The sequence below is a fragment of the Buteo buteo genome, chromosome 16 (genome assembly GCF_964188355.1).
Source record: "Buteo buteo chromosome 16, bButBut1.hap1.1, whole genome shotgun sequence".
Classification (NCBI taxonomy): Eukaryota; Metazoa; Chordata; class Aves; order Accipitriformes; family Accipitridae; genus Buteo; species Buteo buteo.
The window spans coordinates 19,579,107-19,602,802 of record NC_134186.1 but is presented as its reverse complement, the minus strand read 5'-3'; the positions used below and the strand labels follow the sequence as shown (position 1 = coordinate 19,602,802).

Here is a 23,696-nt window from a genome sequence, read left to right as displayed (position 1 = left end):
TTTCATTGGCATATGCATTTCAACACTCCATCCTTCTGGTATGAAGGAAGCTTGTTTTATTCACAGAAGTCTGCAGCTGGCACCTAATGCTTTATTTACCCCCCATATCACAGAAGCAGTTTCTCCATCATTCTTGTATGCAAGCCCCTAATCCTGTTCCCAGAGAGGAATGTACCAGTGATGGTAGACAGCAGCCCTCTTTGTCATCCTACCATTTTTTTGTTCAGTAACTTTTCAAGCTTTGGAAATATGTTCTCTGAGAGAAAGTATGCTGCCCAGGAAAATCTGCTATTAGAAATGCACTTTTTCCAGAGTCTAATCAGAAATACCTTTTTAGAAGCTGTACATGACCATTACATCATTACCTAAATGTTATAAAATAACTGTAATAATTTTATAATGATATTTCAATAATAGCAATAATAAATAATGATTTACTAACTCCAGTAATTTTTAATAATTTAATAATTTAAAATTTATTAATATATTTTTAATTTCCATAAAATACGTTGGTTCCTTATTGGATGTGAACAGATTTGATTTACCAGTTGATGACCTAGGTCATAGTCTTTCTTCACAGTTAGGTCTTAAATTTGAATGAGCAAAGAAAGGAGGGATGTGATCCTCAAAGGCAATTATTTTTAATAAATAAGTAAAGAACAGTGTGTTTTGAAGCAGTTTTATGATTCAACACAATGCCAAACAGCTAAGTTCTATCACATCCTAGTTCCCCCTTACATTACGCCTGCTGTACATATGCTTTTTCTGTGTGTTTTTCTATGAGTGTACGTATGATGTATTCTATGAAAAGTGTGCACAAGGTGGCCTCATTGCCTTTTATGGTTCTGCATCCAGAACTGCATATCACCAGTAATTAGGGTAGCACTGAAAGATGTGAACCCTCTAATTCCAGTATATCCCCATCTAAACTGGATGACTTGGAATGCCTCCTTGCTCAAACAAGTGAGTCAGGATTAAAGATAGAGTTGAATTATTAATTATTTATTAATTAAGACTCCAGTTTACATATTGTCAGGATACCATCTTTACTCATCAGTACATAAAAATTGTGTATATAAAGTCAATCTACTGCATATTTGCAATATTAGCATACAAAAAAATCACCAAGTTCTCTGGAGTTATCAGTCTAATTTCAATACAAGTTCATTATTACCACTACTCCAACTGACAAAAGTGGCAGTCTAGTTTATTAAGCTAGACTGAATGAAAACATGGGGTTTCTGTCTGTGTCTGCACACAGACACATACTCACATACAAACACACATACAAGCACAGCTTCAGGTAGAAACTACTTGTGTCCTCCATCCTCCTCAAACATGAGCTATGTAGCAGAAAACAGGTTCTTGCCCTCTCCGAACGGAATAAAGAAAACTGTTAGTTCTCTTTTCTTCACTGTTTTATCTCATCTTCCAACCACAAACTCACATTCAGCTTCATCCAGTTTACTTATTAACTTCTGTTAAAATTGTAGGCATTTTCACATAACTCTTAGGAAAATCAAGCCTATAAAGACAATGAGTAATGCATACATGAATAATATAATGCATACATGTAATGCATACAAGTACTTAGCAAAAATAACATGAAGAATGATCACTCACACGTCTGCTATTTGAAAGTCACTTATATTTTTCCATGTGAAGTTTTTTTTTTATTATTATTACTGTTATTCTTATGTTCCTTTTATCACCATAATAAACTGCCTCTACCAGGAAAACTTTATCATTCTATGTTTGCTGTCCCTAGCAGAAAAAACATTTCACTTCTATGGGATGGAGGTATGTTTGTTTTCAGGTCAAGCAATCAGTTCTACTTCTTCAACATCATCTCTTCCATCTTCAGCCATCACTGTTAGCCTTACAGTAACTTTCCTTGAAGTGGGCCAACACCATCAGGCACTTTCATTATCATAAACCCATACTATGCTTAGCATAAATATTGCCAACCACAGACTGAGTTTTCTAGCAATTTATTAGGTATGTCACGTTAGCTAATCTGCCATAAAATACTTATCCCCCTACAGGGATTAAAAGAATGACATGCTGCTGTTGGGAAAGTATGGACAAAAAAAGTGGTGATTTCCCTGACAGTTCTTTTATGAGTTCAGCAACATTAACATATGGAAAACAGAGCTTCTATGCTCTACTTTGGCTAGAACATGTCAGTCTATCACGTTAAAAATATCCATGACTTTAGTCAGCAAACGTAAGTACCTTATCCTCCTGCCTCTGATCTTAAGGCAGTCTTCCACTAGACTTCATCTGGGGAAAGACTGGACATAAAGTTGAGCAAGCATAAAATTACTCAAAAACTCTTGAGAGTCTTTGTGTGTTGTATTTCTTCCGCTACCATTAGTAAATCCCTCTTGTCTGTGTCAGCTATGTAAGCATATTTTAATCTAGAAAATTCACTGAACACCAAGGTATTTCCATTCCTTATGCTATTAATAAGGACAGTAAAAGAACTGATGTATACAGGGCACATTCTTCTTCTGGCAGATCCTGGCTGTTAGGGAAAGACAGACATTTTTTAATGATATGGGTATATGTCCTACTAGCTATTTTCACATTTTAGCTGTCAGAACGAGTAAACCAGATACTTTTAAAGAAGGAATTAGAGGTCCATTTGCTAAGCTGAAGGCACTTAGCATTTCTGTCATATCATATCTTACTAGGAAGACCAGTAAAGGATAAAAATTTTTAGACACTGTTCTTATTTCAAACCTTATGCTGTAAAAAATATTTTAAGTTACTTCTCTATCTCAAAAGACTTTGGAGTTACTAAGTTTCTGTCAGAGAGAATAATTAAATAGCTTCTGAGAAGCCAAAGTTTTTCTTTTTCATTCCTGTCACCACTGAACCTGAAAGGTAGAAGATTATATGACATGGGAGGCTGACACTGTATATGCTTCCTGTATAAAACATAGTTCCATTTTGGATCCATTTTGTAAGCAAATAGCGCAATCAGGGTGATAAGCTGTTAACACATCACCCACTGTTTGAATAATTACTTACAAGACAACATCTCTGTTCCCCACTGTTCCCACCAATTCTCGGTAAGGCACGGCATAACTTGAACACCTACTGACTCTATCGCCTCAATTATAAAAACCTCATTCAAGTCTTTTAAAGAGTTGGGGTTTTTTTCCTACTTGTGAGGCCACTCATTCATCCCACCTAACTAACTTTAGCCATTTAACTGAAGCACCCATGTTGCGGATGCAGTCCAAGCTAAGACTCTCCTTCTGCAACACTGTTTGTAATGCTACAAGCACAAAAAAATACCAGAAGAAAGCGTATCTTTAAGTCCGTTCCACTGGGTAGTGCACACTTACAGCTCTCATTGAGACTAAAAGTCTCAAATAAGCCATGCAAATAATAATGCAGCTGCTTCTTTCTATCTCTTGGGATAAAAAATTACTCTTCTCATTTTGCAGGTCTTGTGATTAAAAACCATGCTTCAGTCTTCTTCCTTGCAGGCAGGGCAGATGTGCAGAATGCTTGGGGGAATGCAGAAGTCTTCCCTTCACGCTGTGTTATTCCTGGAGGTAAAGAAATGCTTCTGCCTTAAGATATCCATGCATAGCTCAGCCTCCTCTGTGCTTCTACTTGAGCCTCCTCATATTTCAGACTCCTAGACATTCCTGGACTGTGCTCAGTTTGACTGAGCCCCTTTTTGATCCTCCTTATAGGCCACAGGGAGCACAGTTCATACATCACTCTTGTAAATTAATTATGTTAACAGATGAATGGTGGAATCATATCAAAAAGTGTACGTGTACCTCTGAAATCACCTAAGCCAAAAGACTCTTTCCTAACACAAATAGGGTCTCTGTTTCTGAGAAAGCCTGAAGCAAAACCTGCAAGTCTGCTGGGGATACACCCTACTGGCTTCCTTATTCATTAAGTCAGCCAAGAAATAGTAGCAGTTCTCTAGCATTGGAAACACCCCATACAGTCACTTTTTTTTACCGTGCAGCTTCTGGTTCTATTGTCAGTGTTTGTGCTATCATTCTGTTGTTTCTGCTTCCTTACTGTTCTCTCTTCTCTACCTACACCACTAATGAGCACATGCCAGACCACAGCATTTATTTTAAAACCCTTTTAAACCTTACTCACCTTGTAACAAATAATCCTGCTCTGGTTCTTGAACAGCCACACTGTTCTTTGTATACATGTGGCCAGGCAAGGTGACTGGACTATCTCAATCAGCAGATGCTCAGCTGTGCTAAATCTGTGAGGCTGCATCAGCCCCATCCATTTCTGTGAACCCTGGCATTTGTTATGTGTAACCACCATTTTAAGTAGCTTCTGAAATTTAGTATTTTGGTTTTTCCAGATACAAGGGTTTCCTTAATAAAAATGTACTATTTCAAATGCACCTTCTTTTCAAGCCAGATTCCTGTGTAACTTACCTCTGTAACAGCACTGTTTGCTTTTTCTGCATGCCAGGGAAATAAAGTAGAAAGGGTAAGAAAGCTAGTGTAACTAATAAAACAAGTAACATAGCATAGCACAATTTATCTCCTTTGATAGGAGAAAGTGTCAGGAGAGATTTAATTCTTGGGGAGTGGTGAACATTTTGCTTTTCATCCTAAGGCTTTTCTTACATTGCAAGAGATTTTTACAAGATGAGAATGAATCTTTAGTTGAACTTTAACTACAGGGCATGAAACTACAAGCTGAGGGAAACAGAGAAATAACATGACAACACTGCCAGTTCTTTTTGCGAGACCTGTGGCATCTCATTGCAAATGAGATGTCAATCCTGTAATTAGCAATTCAGTCAGTATTAATTGTGTGTATGTTACTTCACATCAATCACTGTCATTTCCATGTAGTCAGGATGTTTTATAGAACCTAATTTGTAAACAATATGCAAAAGTTTAACCCACTTTAAATTAAAATTGTCAAACATCTAGCATAACCTTCAGTGAATACAGATAACTGTGTGCAATTCTGTTTTGGCTCCTAAGTAGGAAAAGGGAATGCTTTAGCTATTTGTTTCTATAAATAGACTTTTAAAATCCTAGTAAGTCCTAAGGGAAAAACAAGCATGCATTAAAGGCCATTAGTCCACATGCAAAACCATTGCAGCCAACCTGTAACACTTACTTTCTTGTCAAGAATAACACAAAACTGAAAAAGCAGGGGTACGAAGTTGAGAGTCAAAGGCAAAACTCATTCCAGCAATTCATATTTTATGAAGCAATATCTATTCTTGATTTAAGATGTGTCCAGGGAAGCATAATCCATGGCTTCCCTGGCAAATGGGGGTCGAATTGTTAAAAAAAATTTAATCCCCTGATTCTCAATTTGTCAATTTCAAACATCAGAACTTGCTTTATTTTCATCTGATAGATTTCAGAAAGCCCTCCATAGGAAAATTATATTTCTCATACATTATGAGAACATATAAATTATATTTCTCATGTAATGACTACTACAACCACCCTTTCACCTTAAATTTGATAGATTAAGTAGATTGAGCTCCTGGAACTCTTCCTCTTTAATACCTTTTTTTCCTATGCCTTAATTATTCCACTGGCTCTTCTCACTGGTGATCAACAACCTTGCTGAATTGTGAACATTAGTCTTCCACCAGGAGACCTCTGAAAGTGCCAAATAAAACAAAACGACTACTCAATATTCTCAGGATTGCATTAAAACCTTTGCTGCAAATTATGTTCTTTCTCTCCTACGCCATAACTACTACTCACTCCAAATTAATTGCTCATCCATTGCTTGTGAGCCACTTAGATGCTATGCTTAATATGGGCAGTGGGTTCCTTAGGTATGTTTCTCACTGTGAGATTCATAAACACTGAAGCACAACAACCATCAGAAAGTTTTCCATGTGGCTAAAAAAATGTCGTGAAATGAAATGAATCACAAACTGTGACTCTATCTTCAGTCTGTCTCCTCTGGAGAGCTCAGCCCAGACCACAAACTGTAACTCTTGTGTGAAGCTGCCAAAAATGCAAATTCCAAATGGGCTACCAGCTTTCCTTTTACTTACAACGAAACTTAATCTAAAAAGCATATACCTTGTATAGCTTAGGCATGGTTTGCACAGTTTTCAGGTTGACTACCTGTTTAGCAGTCAAATATTTTAATACTCTGTTACTTACGTGATAGAAAATACCTATGTATAAAAGTTTCCAGAAACAGAGGGGCATCTTTTCATATGTGGTATCATTTTTCAATACCTTATGCCCTTTCTTTACCCCCAGTTTGGGACTCATAAGCCATCAGGTCAGAAATGCTGCCTAGAAATACTCAAACCTCATGGGCTTCAAAGTCAGAATGAAGTTGATGCACCTTGCTGGTCCTTTCATTTTAGAAATGTCCCTGGTCCGGGACTTTCATTTTAGTAGGTATATATTTTCTTTTGAAAATCTAGCAAATATGCAAAGACTGAAAGCTGCGCTACGTCTGCTTAAAGTATAACAGACATACAGTATTCATGAACACCATTGCCATTATGGCTAATAGCAAGATGTTCATACGAAGGAGACTACATACTGCAAGGAGTTCAGATGTTTAGAAGTTTTCACCACAGGCCTAAACTCTGAATTCTTTGTTCTCTTCATTAAATCGTTAGTACTGTACAAATGAAATGAATGTAAATCAGAGATTAGGAAACAGATCAAGGCACATGGCACAAAGTTAGAATAAAGATGCTCTCAATATGCTCATAAAAACAAAACTAAGATTTGAAGGGAGATGGCTATAGTCAAAGTATCCAGCTCACACTAAGCCTGATGACTTTCTCTGTTACGTGCATCTGGAACACATATGCATTTCACATCAACACAAGTGGTTCTGTGGTGTTTCTCCAAAGGGCTGTTCATGGCAGAATGAATGAACAATCTCCTCGGTCATGCACATAGCTAATGGATGAAAAAGGATAGGAAGATCCTTCTACCAAAGGATACAAACTATTCACACTGACACCTTAAGTTATATTCTCATACATTCTAGGACGAAAGATACAGAAAATAAAACTTAGTATGAGATGAGTAAAAGGTTTACTTACCTTCCCAACTAAAAGATAGGAACATATTCATTTTACTTATATCTTCTGTATTTTGATATATATATATATATTTTACACCATTTTTTACTGTTACCTATAAATAACTAATGATTTATCTATAAAACACTCCTATAAGCCCTGGAATGGAAGACTATGTTTACAAAAAGTAAAAGGAAATTTAAAAAAAAATTAAAAAAAAATCACTGCCTTCCAGAGCATCAGTTGTTCACAAAACTCATTAAACTAGTATTTTGCTGTTACAGCTTCTGCAATTGGCTGGCCTCAAGGAGCAATACAGCAATCTCACCCCCCTGAGCTTAAAGCAACCCATCATCACTCCTTTTATTTTTTGCAAAACTTTTTTGATCAATTATGAATGGATTCCTTGCACATGCACTACTTCTTACTTTGGCTTCTTTCACCTAGAGGATGGATCTCCACTGAAAATTAGCCTTCTCACAACTCAGATGCAGTAGGAGACATTTCACAGTGACACAGGATATAGCCTTTTCAGGAAAGACAGTATTTATTAACTGCTTAGAATATAGTACCTTAAGGTTCCTAGGTCAGAATGGACAAGCAAAGAGTACACTCATGTCAGTATATGGAAGCATTAATTGTTCTTTTCCTGAAGAACAGCCTGTGATTTCTTCTCTCAGTGTGCTTGCCAATCAACTCAACTCTGCATTTCAGCCTGCTGTTGTAGAGTTTTCTTATGTTCTGCATCCGTTATAAGCAAATGTCCAGTCACGGTGCGTCTGTTGTACCTTCATGGTAACATTGCTGATTTTAAGATCGTTCTTGAAAGTTCACTTGGGTTTGCCTTTCTGACCAACAGCTCAAGAGAGAAATCACTACCTTTGGTCCTATTCAGACACAATGCAGCAGTAAATGAGTAAGAGCATCAAGTACATTTTACATATAAAAGAATGGAAGGATTGACTGTTTCCTCTACAGCTGTCATTTCCCCTTCAAGTAATTTCAATTTCTTTGAAAATATTATAGTGAAATTCTGCCCTTCTGAAATTATGGGCACTTTAAAGGAGTCAAGACTTTACACAGATTTGTTCCTTCCACCCCCATATATTGATGTCTGGCCATGCATATGTTACTAAGCCAAACGACTGGTACGGTTTTTGCTCTGGTATGCCAGGATCCACCAGCAGAACTGTGATTCCTGCTCTGGATATCATCTCCATGCTTCCACCCCCTCCTCCAAAATCAGAAAAGCAGGTTTTGTTCTTTTGTGGGTTAGAATATATGCTACTCCAGAAGTGACAAAAATACTGTCTCCAAATTGCTCATCTCAGAAAAGAATATTAGAAATCCACTGGGCCAAATTCTTCCTTGAGTTCAGATTAAATTCCATAAGATAGAAATATTGACGTTCTGCTCCAAGTGTAAAGACAGCTTTCCTAGGACTCACCTAGAACATAATAAAGTGGACAATAAGCTATGAAAATGTCCTGGAAATTTGTAGCAACTCCTTTACATGGATGCTGTGATATTAATAATCCAGTCTTGCATATACAGTTGAGCAACGTTCCACACTGCTTTGCAACATTTCTGCTTCAACAACCTCGTCTGCATAAGCTCATGTTGACATTGGAGCTAACAAAAAACTCTTTTAAAGCAGGGGTTTGTGATTAGCTTTTGTATCCAGTTGCACACGCAAATACAGTAACAGATGGAAGATTACTAAAGAGTAGAAGAAAATGAATTTTCCACGTCATTATCTTTCAGAGATGAGAAGTACAAAACAACACCTATTCTATTACGTCTGGTACAATAGGCTTCTGTCTTTGGGCTAGATGTGATCTGCTTTTTAAAGGCAAGTGGAAATGTAATTAGAACATACTGTAGAGAGACTGACCTTACACTCATCTGAGTTTTCATTAAAGTAGCTATACAAAGCACTTGATATGTTGCAGGCTGCAGCTGTCAGTTTCAAGAGCTACTTCTGAAAGCCCTGAAGAATTAATTGCAAGGTAACAATTGCAGCACTATGGTTAGCGCAGCTTGCAGTTCCATTGCAAGAATAACCATTTAATTACCTACAGTTAAAAGAGGCTGTTCCTACAGACTCTGGGTCAATTTCTAGGAAGTGTTATGTACCCACAATTCCCATTAATTTCAGAGGACCTTGCCAGCATTTATCACCACCCAGGATTTCACACAGTAATTGTAATTGGATTTTTTAAACCAATACTTCTGGAGTTTCAGACATCCAGCCATACCTGTGGTACGGCACCTAATAAGGTCATTTGTCTTTTTTTTTTTTAAAGGTGTATTTGCTTTTTAAAAATGTTTACTTTAAACAGCCTGCAGGTCTTTATTTACAAATACGCTATTTTTTTGGACAATGACATCCATATATCTCATCTACTGGTTTTGCCCTTCATTATGCAAAATGACTCAGGAGGATGTCACAAAAAGAACTGAGTACAGAGTAATTGCCAGTTCATCTCCTCTCCCAATTAAATTCATAGCTTTAAGAATCCAGACCTTTTCCTTGATCTGACAAGTAGCAGAACAAAGCACTTGTATTTTAGGTGTTGTCTGTCATGTTTTATCTGAGGAAGACATTTACATACTTCAACAATGCCAAGAACACAGCCTTCCAAATTCATATACAAAATGGTAGCATTCATTAATCACCGATTAACTAGGCAGCAATCCAGAAGAGCAGTTTGCTCTAAGAGCTTGATACCAGCTGAAGATTCATCAAGAGATTGCTAATATATCTAAGAACATTTTGTAGTTCCACTAAAAATTTCAGCAGCAGAAATGTCAAGAGAAGATTGCAATAATGAATAATTATTTGTTATTACTGCCAATGAGTTAATATACTAATGGATCTCTACTTTATTCCCTAGTTGTAAGCTAACTGATTCTTAATGCATGTTTTTATGTGGTAACATTACTCAAACTCCAAAACATGACGTTACTCTGAGCAAGAAGGTTCTGATACTTTGCTGAGTAAAAACACTGTAGTGTAGAATAAATGCTACCCATTGTTTTATTGCAGCATTGCAGTTCTGCAGATAGCTGTGTTAAAAGCTGGTTTCTCTTGAATACTGAGTTTCTAAATTAAGATGTATACTGTAACTGAATGCAGAAACATGAAAAAACCATGCAACAAGAATTTGTTTGTTCTACTTCCCACACAAAAAGGCTCAAAAGAAATGGAATAATCACCGTTGTCACTGTCAGTCCTTTAGCATTAAGTACAGTAGCCCATAGTGGAAGCAGATGAGCCTGAGAAATACAAGATTGTCCTTATAGGTAGAAGTGATACAAAACTTTCGCCAGATGCACAGTGATATTCACCTCTTGAGCAGGTCTGTGGCTTCATTCTTCACCAAAGCCTCTTTCTTGGACAAACCAAGCCACTACCATTGAAAAACACCTACTATGCTGTCTCTAACACTAACACTGGCACTTTGCTCCCTGTTGGTAGCTATGAGTAGAAAATGTTAACCAGAAGTTTGCCCTCAATCTCTTCACTGGGTAAAAAACTGGCCGGATAGTTGGGCCCAAAGAGTGGTGGTGAATGGAGTTAAATCCAGTTGGCAACCAGTCACAAGTGGTGTTCCCCAGAGCTCAGTATTGAGGCCAGTTCCGTTTATCATTATTATTATGATGTTTATTATTATTATTAAGTTCTTTATCAATGATCTGGACAAGGGGATCAAGTGCACCCTCAGCAAGTTTGCTGATGACACCAAGTTGGGAGGGAACGTTGATCTGCTGGAGGGTAGGAAGGTTCTACAGAGGGATCTGGACAGGCTGGATCAATGGGCCGAGGCCAATTGTATGAAGTTCAACAAGGCCAAGTGCCGGGTCCTGCACTTCAGTCACGGCAACCCCATGCAGTGCTACAGGCTTGGGGAAGAGAGGCTGGAAAGCTGCCCGGCAGAGAAAGACCTAGGGGTGCTGGTTGACAGCCGGCTGAATATGAGCCAGCAGTGTGCCCAGGTGGCCAAGAAGGCCAACAGCATCCTGGCCTGTATCAGAAATAGTGTGGCCAGCAGCAGCAGGGAGGTGGTTGTTCCCCTGTACTCGGCACTGGTGAGGCCGCACCTCGAGTCCTGTGTTCAGTTTTGGGCCCCTCACTACAGGAAAGACATTGAGGTGCTGGAGTGTGTCCAGAGAAGGGCAACCAAGTTGGTGAGGGGGCTGGAGCACAAGTCTTATGAGGAGCAGCTGAGGGAACTGGGGTTGTTTAGCCTGGAGAAAAGGAGGCTGAGGGGAGACCTTATCACTCTCTACAACTACCTGAAAGGAGGTTGTAGTGAGGTGAGGGTTGGTCTCTTTTCCCATGTAACAAGTAATAGGAGAGGAAATGGCCTCAAGTTGCTGCAGGGGAGGTTTAGATTGGATATTAGGAAAAATTTCTTTACTGAAAGGGTTGTCAGGCATTGGAACAGGCTGCCCAGGGAAGTGGTTGAGTCTCCATCCCTGGAGGAATTTAAAAGACGTGTAGATGTGGCACTTAGGGATATGGTTTAGTGGTGGACTTGGCAGTGTGAGGTTAACAGTTGGACTCGATGATTTTAAAGGTCTTTTCCAGCCTAAATGATTCTGTGATTGTATGAATCAGAATTGCCTTCAGCGTTATCCTTGAAGTAGTCTTCTTGATAACTACACTGCCTCTTTTTATATCCATAAACTAACAGCTGCTTGAAACCTTTATGTGCTAGCATATTTTTCTGTATTATATTCTTCTGCACTGATACTTCATACTCTTCACTTCCATCAACCCAAGTAATAAACTTCAACTACCTGAAATATAAAACAAGCAACATTTGTATCTCTTTGAGCAATTATGATAAGTACTTCCAAGTAGCCACCAATCCAACCAGCATGGCTAGTTTGGCTGAGGTAATATAGGATCTGATTCTGGCTTAGTGATGATCATACAAGAATTTTATAAACGAAAGAAAGAATGAGTAAGTACAAGGTTGTCTAGCACAGCCAACAGCAGGAATTCTAGCAACTCAATATTTCGCTTGGGTGGTAATTTTCTCCATTACTAAGAGGTGATAGATATTTGCAAATCACTTTGGCTGCAATTATAACCTGGTCTATCTCTTGATGGAAAAAAGCAGAACACTTTTTTTTTTTTTTTTTGGACAAACACATGGAGTTTGTGCATGACTACAGGAATGGTTAGATATGAACTGCTACCTAGCTCTCCCCCAAGAAAAAATCAGTGGTCAGGAAAGGGAAAAGATTAGAGCCTTAACTTCATCTTCCCATTGCACAGACTAGGACAGAAATGTCCTAATTTGCTGATGTTACAGGCCAGGAATGAATACGTCATGTAGGGAGCCAGGACTGGCTCTTCAGAGAACATGCAGTTTGTCTGGCAGACCTGCTGTATACCACAGCTCACGCATCACACACCTCCTGCTTTGGTTCAAGCCTCACAGGACAATCCACCCTATCAAATAGTGAAGAAAAACAACTTTTCCTCCAGTGAGCAGAAAAAATTATTCTAACTGCCAGCAAAATAAACCAGTAAGTTTTTCAGCCCTGCTGCACCTTCCTAATGAAACCACAGACAGCTCTGCAGGGGCAACTTTGTTCATCTTCAAAGCTTTTTAGAAACATTGAATAATCTTCATATTCCTCCTGTGGGCAGGAAAGTATTAGTATCTGCCAATTAAAATCATTACAGAAATAGAGGCACAGAGAAGCTGTAAGAGCACAGTTCAGAGGTTCAGAGAGAGTAAGACTGCCCACGCATCCTTGAGCTAGAGAACGTTTTGCTTTATTTGAAGTTCTGCTGTTTTCCTTTGCTTTGCTAAGAGCCAACACAACCGGTATAAAGATGGGGTTCTTATTCTTCCACTCTTCCCAATGCAGTTGATAGTAATAAATAGGTAGGGAAATAAAACAAAAGGCTCTGAGCATTTGGAGCACCAGCTCTGTTTTGCCATCTTTTAAAACACAGATAAATGTTGCTTGGCCGAACATCAAAGAGAAAAACTCAGCTGTGCCTTCTCTAGGAACACAGTGAATCCATTGCAGCTCAAGAATATTTTAATAATTCAAAGTGCATCAGTACTGAGGAAATACTTGAGAATCCTTAAATATTACCTGGTTGCAATATTTTGAAAGATAAAAATGAAGATAACTGTGCAATTCACAGTTCTGAGAATCTATGGTCCATCATGCTAACCTCCTGTTCAGAAAAAGGCAGTTGCTAACACACACATACGTGAAATCTTGCCTGCCAGTTGTAAGGGAAGAAGGGGAACAGGGAGAAGGGCACAGTTTTTCACTGTTCTATCCTGAATCATAGTCTTTGCACAGATGGGAAAAAAATTGCAAGCGGAAGCCAATTTTGCCTGCCTAAACTACAACTTCTGCCTAACAGCAGGAAGAAAAGTGTAAGAGCTGAGATTCACCTTCTTCCGGCATATAGATGCTCAGTCAGAACTTCCATTACAGGCACTCAGCCCTCCAGCAGGAGGTTGTGAAAAGGCACCTGAGGGTGTTGGAGGGCATATCAAACTAATTGTTTATCATATTGCCCTAAATAGACAAAAGTGTGATCACTCTTTCATGGATTTCACTTCTCTAACAAGAAATAGTTGTTGTAGTTGTCTAGACTATAGACAGAACGACTGTTTTCCCACTCATGAAAGTGAGAACCTTCATGATCATGAAGGTTAGGTCCAGGCTTGCTTCCACTTAGCATGATCAGAGATAATAGTAACAATCACTGAAGGGAAACACCAAGAAAACAATCATCCTTAAATCTAATTACAAATTTATTTTCCAAATGCTTTTTTAAAATACCAACAAATAGGTTGAAAACCTATACTCTGAAGACATTTGAGGATCCATGGACTACTTTTCATGTCTACAAGACATACTACCAAAGGAAACAAGCCTATGCAAATACACGTTACCTAATTAGGACCCAGACCATCACTGAAAAAACGTTCAGAGGTATGTACACCAAAAAAGTTTGAAACTGTTGTGTTAGGGTAGTTTTTTATCAAATAATGCTATTAGATATATAAATCAATGTATTTAAAGATATATCAGGTCTTACTATTTTCATGCCAAGTTAGGTTACTTAAATTTTTCTTGCTTGCTGTGTCACCACAATTTCCCCTGCTGTATTTTAACATGCAAATGCATTCAGAATGCATAGCAGATCCAGGTCTTACATACAATTTCATAGATCGCTGAAAAATTAGATGTATGATACTATAATGGAATCAGAGGAACAGCTGGGAGCTCCAACACTTATTTGAACATACAGCTGAGTTGGAAAGGATCTGGAAAATTTCCTAAGTTGAGAAGAATAGTATTTTACCTAATAGTGGGAAACAGTACCTTCCTAAAGAGCTTTGCAACACATACTAACCAGCACTGACTGCACAGGATACACAGCATTGGCTAGTTAAAACTCTGGCATGAAGTAGATCTCTGCCACCTAAAAACTGCTTTTGCATGCCCTTATTTTCAGTATTGTTTTCCAGCCTCCACCATCATCATACTATAATGAAAAAAATGGTACATTCCATTCAGTTTTACTGCCAGTATGCTCTCTATGTTTTCCTTTATCTTCATAACTCAATGCTGGCCCAAAAGAAAGAATGCATATTCAATCTTTCTTCCAAAATTAGAATGGAAGAAGGTGGGCACTGGTGGGGGATGCCTATCACAGGTTTCTTACATTCTTTGCCTTCTACATTTTGGGATATGTTTACCTTGAACTCCATGTCAGTCATTCATGGAGCTAGTCCTCAGTGGATTCAAACCGAGGCCACTTATACTAATCAACCCTCCTGGCCAGCTGCTGTGCATGTTCCAAGGACATCCCTACATCCTAATGTATTCTTGCAGAGTCTACCAAATATAGAAATCACACACTGATAAATATATTAGAACTAAGACCTAAGTCTTTAAGAAACTATTTCTCACTTTCTTTTGTACAGCTACATACCCAGTCACCAGCCAGGTAGGATGTAGTCCTAAATTTGCTTTCTACTGCAATTGTCTTAGCTCTTTGTGATCTGGTCTTAAAATCAGCTAGAAAATACATGTATTTGAAACTGCACAGGCAGAACTGGAACAACTCCATCAAGAATTCTCAAAGCAGGAAGTTTCATAGGGCATTCTGCCCTGATGCACATCTGTCAGATTCTAAGAAATGGAAAACAAAAAGTGTAAAAGAAAAAGAATTTAGCATAAGCTGTAATCTATATTTTAAAATGGAGTTCACAGTAGCCCATCTTCAGCCTTAATGGAAATGCTTGTATTCACTGTGCAAAGAATTTTACCTCAGATTAGATTTGTGGTATTGCCTAGTTCTTGCAGATAATAGAGCTACTAAACAGTGACAACACTGCATTTATTTTTATGATTACTATAATAATGATGATATTTTTACAGAGTTGCAGCATGAAAAGACACAATATTAGACTATTTTCTCAACATTTTTACTCAATTACTACACTAGCTAAGGTCTGTGGTCTTCCTGTCTTAAGTCACAAATTGTAAAATAACATTTTCTTACCTGGTCTCCACATTTTCCTTCTCTGCATGTTTATTTTAAGGTGAAGATACATTCAAGTGTCTACATTATATATGTCATAGCCATTAGAATGAGAAACTTTTAAACAGAAGCCAGGATGGTCCAACAATGTGCAAGTCAAAGCTCTAACTTAGACTTAAGTGCTTATCAGCCTTACTATACCTTAAGCATCTAACTAGTCAGAACAACAATCATCTGCCAAGTTTTACGGCAGGATAATGACTAGAAAAAACAGCATTAGTTGGTGATCTTCTACTTTAGTTAACTGGTAAATGGACTGATTAATTGATTATTGTTTATTTTATTGCACTAAGGTCACAACCAAGATGAGCATTGCCCTGTAGAAGATATGTAGTACATTAACACCTTACAGAAGACAGTCCTCACTCTCCCTAATTAGCAAAAACAGGCTCAATGTAGAAAACAGAAGAGACTTACTGAAGCCAAACAGCAGATGAATGATTAAAAAGATCCCAAGACTCCTAAACTAATTCATCAGTGCAGCCCCTGGACTACAAGGTGCTCAAGGTATTTTTCTGTGACAATAAACTACCATCTCCAATCCCAGTACTAACATTAATCAGTAAAAATAAACAAACAAACAAAAAAACCAAACCATCTTCTAGAAATAAACTCTGAAAATGCATTGGGGAAATCTGGCAACATTTTTTTACAAGCAGCCAAAGTAAATGCTTTATTTAGTTCAGTCTGCAGCAAGATAGTGTTGTCTTTTTCTGCATAATAGTTTGCACAGCTACAATAACACTTACAAAGTGAACTGTGAATTGCCTATGTACATTTAGGCTAATTTATTGCTGAGAAATGTGTGCTCTGTTTACTATGAATTCCATGCTATCCTTTGGATTGCCAAATGCATTCCTTCTCAGGGAACTGTTTTGTCTGATACTGTGCTTTTGTTTAGTTAACAGACATGTCCTCATCCTGTTTCTTTTGATAAGAGCGATAGATCACAATGTAATTAATGAATAAATACAATGAAGTTTGCAGACCTGTCTCAGGATGCCACAACACAGAGATACCAAAAGTTTTACCATGTAATTATTTTGAATCCTAAGAACACATTTCACAGATCCTCTCTTTGAACCTCCCTGAACGGATAAACTGCTACAATTGTCTTAGGAGTAAAGATCTTTAAAAAACACTCAAAATAGACTTCTTTTCCTTCCTTAAAATTGGGAGGATGACTCTGAAACCATCTCAATATACTTAATGGGAAGGGCTTGATTCCTTCAGTCATTCTCATCTAAATACCTACCAGTGTCCCACAGCTTTGACAACCATGTGTAGAAACAGAAGCATCTGTCAGTCCTTCCTGAAACAGCAGTTTAGTAGCCTGTCACGAGGCACAATGATCTCTTAAATCTCAACATCTAGCCTTGATTATCACACAGCAGTATCAAAGATAACATGGGGAGACAGATACTAGTGTGTACCAGCTGCAATCACAGCAGGTTTTTATGGTGATAAAGCTAGTGAAAAATCCTTATAAGCAAATCCATATATGAGAAGGAAAAACAGAAGATGTGAGAGATGAAGATTAGAGGAAGATTTGTAAGAAAAAAAGGAGAGAAAATGGCAGCTGGAATAAATCTTGGAATGACAAGAGGAAGATAAAAAGCTAAACAGAAAAAAAGAAAGGGGGTTATGGTAGATAACTGGAGAAAGAGGCAGAGGCCGACAGAGGTTTAAGGGCTGGTCTGCAAGATGGAGTATGTTACAGGAAGGAGGGTTTCTGTTGATAATGACTGTCTGTGTGTGGTTACAGGTTTGAAGTGATAAACTGCCTAATGTTTACCTAGCTCCACTGATTTTTTTTTTTTTTTTTTTTTTTTTTTTAAAGGCAGAGGTGGGTGGCGGTGGTGGTGTCTCATTCTCTTTGCTGGCTGGAAGTAACCCTACTGGGAAAAAGAACCTTTATACCATCTGCAGCGAAGGTCATGGGAAGTAAAGCTTTTGAGGGTGTACAAGACTTTGCATGTCATTTATCTCACACTATTAGAGCTAAGGAATCTTACTTCCCTCAGAGTGGTATCTAACTGTCCCTTTTCCAGAAACAAGAAGAAATCAGTAGAAGTATTTTCACTAAATGTGAGCTTTTATTGTGCATTTTCACCTATCATTGTCAGAATTCCTTCTTTTAAACAAGCAAGTGGTACAAAAAATAATCCTTATACAGTTTTTTAGGAACAAGGATATTAATTCCCAACATATTTTTAGCCTTGAAGTAGCAGAGCATAGTCGCAACAGTCATGTTGTGCATTTACTAGGTTTTTGTGTTTCTTTGTGCTATTGGCACCTGCTTGGCCTGCTCCTTCTCTCTTTTCCTTTCTCTCTTCCTCTAATTACCATTTCATCTTTACTTTGACATATCCATTACACAAAATGTCACTCAGAATAACAGAGGAGAGACCTCTACTATCTCCTACTAAATATCTAAACAACTAGCTCTGACCATATTTGAAACTTTGAAAAGAACATTAGAACTTAAATTTTCCTCACCATTTCATCTTAGGCATGTTGAATGTAGTCACTTTTCCTCAAAAATATATTAACTCTACAGTAGCTTATTGCGTTTACCGCAGGCTTTTAATTGATTCAATTTGATTTTTCGTATTACTTAATTCTAAAGTGCTGTAAGATACTGTCTTCATTAACAGGCTTATTGGACTAAATTCAAAAGCTTATCAGGATAATGTTTAGAAAATGGCTACTTGTTTATGCTGCTTATCCTCCCTTGATCTTGGACTCTGCTACATTAACACCTCTCTTATTAGCCATGGAGTGGTTTAGAGTAGCCAGTAATGGCCATCAAGGGACTTAAATATCACATAAGGTGCATCCACATAACTGACTGAGGTATCCAAAAAGGGAAGGATCAGAGTTCATTTTGCTGCAATCTGCCACAACTGGAGGACAAAGTGTCCACATTGTGTCATTACTAGCAATGAGTGTAGACTGGATGCTGCGTGCCTGAGTGCACACCATGCATGAGAGCTAACTGCTGCAGAACCCCACATCCACATTTCAAGTGGGTACTCCAGGTGGCAACCAGGTACACAATTTCAACCTCAGTTCTACCAGGAATTAAACCACTTTGAACACACCACTGACACAGCTGAGTGCATATCCCAGTACTGACACAGCACAAAGTTGTACCAAAACATATCCCTACTTCACCCTGAGTTGCTAATGTAGATGTACGTGTAGACTGCATGCACTCTCAGGTGTACACCTAGTCTGTGTAAACCCTTCTAAAAACTATAGAATACACAGAATCATTACATTATTTGTTAACTCCACATTGAAAACAGAGGTACTAAGTGGGATTACTCACAAATTCTCTCTAAAAAATTCTGCAGGAGCGTCTGGTTTCTTCAAAACAGAACACAAACATCTTTTAGTTATGTGAACAAAATGTAAATAAATTATCACAGGTTTGTTGAGGAGGGGAGGTGGGACACTGTTTTTCCTTCCTTCTAACTAGCTTTTGGACTAACACATATAAACGGGATTCAGTAAGGAATTCTGAAAAAGTCTAGTACATTAGGAACATTATCTTGTCTATATGGTACATATCACTGATGTATATTAATCATATTCTTTCAGTCTGTGCTGACTCAACTGACATTCTGAATCACTTCTGAATCAGAACATAAAAAGGATGCATTTTGCGCATATATATATATATGTATGCACACACAAGCACCTATCAGATTTTCTTTACCTTCTACCAGCAACAACAACAACAACAAAATTTTTAAAAATTCAGGTTTTGTGTATAGTGTTACAAAAAGTTAATCTACTACTAGTAATTTCTTTAAGTGCCATATATGATTTCCATTTGGCTATACAAATTCACTGTTGTCTCAAATTATTTCCTCTGCAGTTCACTTTCTTTTCTTTTTAAACCCCAGAACAGTAAGAGGTATCCTTGGTATGTCAGAAGGCTTAAGCTGGGTTCCTCAGAAAGATGTTTATATCCAGGACCTGGAATTTCAGTAGAGCTAAGCTGCCCTTGAAAAAACAAAAGTAAAAGCAAGCAGATCACCACATAAATTCACTGTCAAGCATCTGAGTACCTTGCAAGAACATCAGATGGTGAAAGACGGACTGGTTAATATTTAGCCTTTGAAAATCTGACCCTTTGGCCATAACATTGTTTGCTGTAGTGCAGGGCTTTCAAAAATGTTCTGTATATGCTACTAACTGTATGTGAGCTACATCAAAAGTTATACACTAAGTATCCAAAGCCTCCCTCAACAGCCTGCTGCTTTCTCCTGAGACTGCCCAGTAGCTAAGGCAAAGCTGAAAAACATGATCTCAAAAGAGTGTGGGTAAAGGCTCACACACCTTCTCTTGCTTCTGCTCATCATTCTTCCCAGTCACAACATTGAGCTTATGTTAGAGCACACAAAGTGCAGAAACCCTGATGAAATATGTTCTCAGAAAGTTTTCTAGTAAACTGAAAACACACTGGACTTTAACTTGTAACATGCCCAACAGAACTCTTAAATACACTAGTCTTCTACCTACTACAAACCAAAAATTTCAGACATACCACAGTCAATCCACATATCGTTAGCCTCATCCACAGCACAAATCAGGGCAACAACTGCTTCAAAGTTCATCAAAACACAGACTCATTTTTTCCTCAGTTTAGCTCTAAATGGGTTTTAAAAAACAGCATCCATTTCAAAATCCATGCATTTACCTCCTATGTAAAATTATTCAAAAGTTTTCTGGGTGCCCAGCCTGCGGTACCTGAAAAGGGCCTAGTTTTCAGATCACAGTGTTAATACTGAGATCAATCACATTACTCACAACTTAAAATACCAGTTTTGGAATCCAGCGATGGGAAACTTATATTCCTTGAGACCATCCCACATCTATAAGCAAAGATGCAAGAATTAGGATCCTTATTATTTCTGTTACAGATATCTCTAGCTCTACTTTTTTCATTGGTGTGATAGCTTACAGAATACTACATCAGAACTTCTTGAAAAACATCTGTTCTCCCAGTAAGAAGTAGCAGCAAATATGCATTTCTGCCATTGCAGGGAAGACACGAAGGCAACAGAACATGAAAAAACCAGTCTGGAATTGATTTCAAGAAGTCTTCTAGACCATCTCCCTGCCTGAAGGCAAGGTCAACTATGCAGAAGCCGTATCTGACACCAGTATTGAATGCTACTGGTTTAAACACTTCAGCTGACCACAGATTGCTCTTATAATTTTAACCATAGACAGCTATCAAGGATATAGGCCTTAATTTTTACCATAAATATTTACCAAACTGCTTCTCAGGTTCAAAATAAACAATTACTGAAAATGAAATCAAATATCTCCACTAAGAATTTCGTGCCAGATATATGGGCCAAATTGTGATTTTAGTCAAAATTAACTCCAGTAGAATTATTACGGATACATGCTGGTTACCAAACATCAGAACATATTCCTGCAGCTTGGGTTATATCTCCATTTAAAAATGCAATGGCATATGCACTAGTATGTCTAGCGTACAGTATGGGTTTCCCAACATGTTCTCATTCTGCACACCAGCCTGTCAAACAAAAAGCATGGAAAATGCACTTGTACAACCTCTGATCTGTTCTGTAAGCTATAACAGCTGCATCAGAGAAGAGGTGAAAAGTACAGGAGTACTACAGCATATTACTGTTCTATAAGATATATGACATTGTTTAGGTTCTTCATAACTGGAGTTTGACTTTATCTGTGACTTTTTTTTTTTTCCCCCAGGCCAGAAAAAAACCCACCATTTAGTGTCTGCAAAAACCAAAATAACTCACTCAAAGCACATGGATTTGTCTGGCTCTCAGTTTATAAACTCTTCTGCTTTACAATTTTGTCACTGCTAGTGGCCTTCAGTGCTGTTTCAGGACACTGTTGTGTAGACGTACACATATGATACAAGACAAATCTGAGCATGAAAAACAACTTTTCTGTATTAAAAAGGGACCCAAGTAAAAATGTACTCAACATATGTTACACTGTTATGCTGTATTATTATTACTTCTATATATGCATATTTGAATGAACAATAAAGCTCATAAAGGAAGAAACCACAAGTCTTTCAATAAAGATTCTCCATGTTGTGATAATGGATATAAGTAGAGATGCAGACTGCATACCCAGAGAATGCAATAACTAACACATAAGCAAAATTAAGGAATGGTAATTAATTACTTGACCAAATTTAGATTAAATTCTTGCTGTATGTATCAGAGGAACTCTAAGTTCTCTGTTGGGATATCCCTTCTCCCTGGCAATGATGACTCAGAAGTGATTCAGGATGTCCAGCACCTAAGAACTGACAATAACAGCATGCAGTGCCAGTGTAGTCAGCTGCATTTCAAAACATATGGCATATTTTTATGCTGCCATTCTGAATGTTTCATACCTTTGAGAGCAGATTTAACTGTTGAGGAACAGCTGGCACCTTTTAAAAGTCAATATCCTTTTAGATTAAATATCCTGGGTAAACCAACAGAATATGGAATCAAAATCTGGCTTCAAACTTGTAATGCTTTGAAATACGATCACCTGAATGGGACCTGCTCCTACACTGTTAAAGTTATACTTCAGATTTGGTGCAAGAAGCATACCTGAGAGTACCTTCCTTGCCATTTTGCAGGTTGCTGAACATCTTCTCTATAAGAATTTGACCTACAGTGAAACAATACAATGAAAGCAGCTTTTCTTTCCCACCACAGCAGAGAAATAAGGTCATAGATGTTTTTTATTTCTGATCCATCTTGTAACTCATAATGTACTCCAGTAACGTGTGAGTCTATGGTTACAATATTGTCAATGGGTCAGCATGAAATCATCTCAGTGGAAAGAGATAATTTGCTGACCTATCATTCTTAACATGATTCATGTTCCTGGCATTGCAAACTATTTTTCGGTAAACATATTTCTGCTTCTATGACAACTTTGCCAAAAAAGGTGGTATTCAATTTTTTTTTTATTTGAATACCTAAAAAATTAGGCAAGACTTATTAAAAGAGGCAGTATCTTGTCTTATACTGATTGATAACTGCTGGAAAAAAGCAATGAGATTTTCAGATTCATACACTTTCTCAGATCTGCTTCCTCGCTTTGTCATTTCATCATGCCACTTGCAAAAGCTCTTTCGACTCCTGGCTGTCATCAAAAACAACAAGTTTGATATACAGTGTCATATTTGCCCAGAGCCTGTTGAATAAGGCTATAAGCAATGCAAAGAATGTAAAGAACACAGATGTGCTGACTCCTCCATACATACATTTATGTGAGAAAACTGCATGGAAGACTAATCCTTAGTAAGGCTCTGTGAAGTCTTATTGCTAAGCTGAATGAAGATTTTCCATCTAAAACATTGTTAGAGAATTGTCTTTGGGCTTTAAGTGCACTCAGGGCCCTTTTGTCTCACAAAACAGAGTATCATGGTGCCAAATGCTGCACATGTGAAAGAGACAGACCCTACACTGAAAAGCTTATAATGCATATGTGTGGAACAGACAAATTGTAAGAGAATCATTGTACCCCTTTCATGGAAGGACATTAAGGCACACAGAGACTAAAAGGTTTGCCCAAAGTCATAGAAGAAATTTCTACACTGGTTGAGCATTTAACTTCAAATATCTTGAGTCCTAAGCTTGTGCTTTAATCACCACACCATTTTGCTGCTATACATTAGCAGGCAAGATCTGGTGGTGAAGTGCTTCAGGACTGGTATTTATTTTTGGCATATTTTGACTTGCTTTTTGCTGTAGAATTTTGAGGGCATAGAAACACAGGTGATACTCTTTTTAGAATACATTTATGACTCCTAAGGTTAAATTCTTTCATTGCTACACAAACAATATTGTAACTGCATTTACCACTACACAGAAGCGAGTGCTCAGTGCCCTTGCGGTAAATAGTTCATTCACTTTAAGCTACCCACTCCACTTATCTAGTGTATGTACTTGTGTAATTGTCCATATTTTATCATTTTCTCATTATTTTGCACTCTGAGCACTTTGTCTACATGCTTGTATTTTCATGTCTAGA

The 23,696-nt window shown here is 37.8% G+C and overlaps 1 long non-coding RNA gene across 7 annotated transcripts in view; it reads right to left on the bottom strand.

Annotated features, from left to right (window-relative positions):
- The window catches only part of LOC142040336 (uncharacterized), a 348,847-nt gene that overhangs the window by 170,354 nt on the left and 154,797 nt on the right, over nucleotides 1–23,696 (bottom strand). The window contains exons 6-7 of one of the 7 annotated variants that reach the window (XR_012653177.1): nucleotides 22,265–22,325; nucleotides 20,475–20,527 (exon numbers count right to left, since the gene is read on the bottom strand). The exons of the other annotated variants lie outside the window; for them this stretch is intronic. This is a non-coding gene — a long non-coding RNA (uncharacterized LOC142040336). Of the gene's footprint in view, nucleotides 1–20,474; nucleotides 20,528–22,264; nucleotides 22,326–23,696 lie in introns of those variants that run through there. 7 annotated transcript variants of the gene reach the window in all.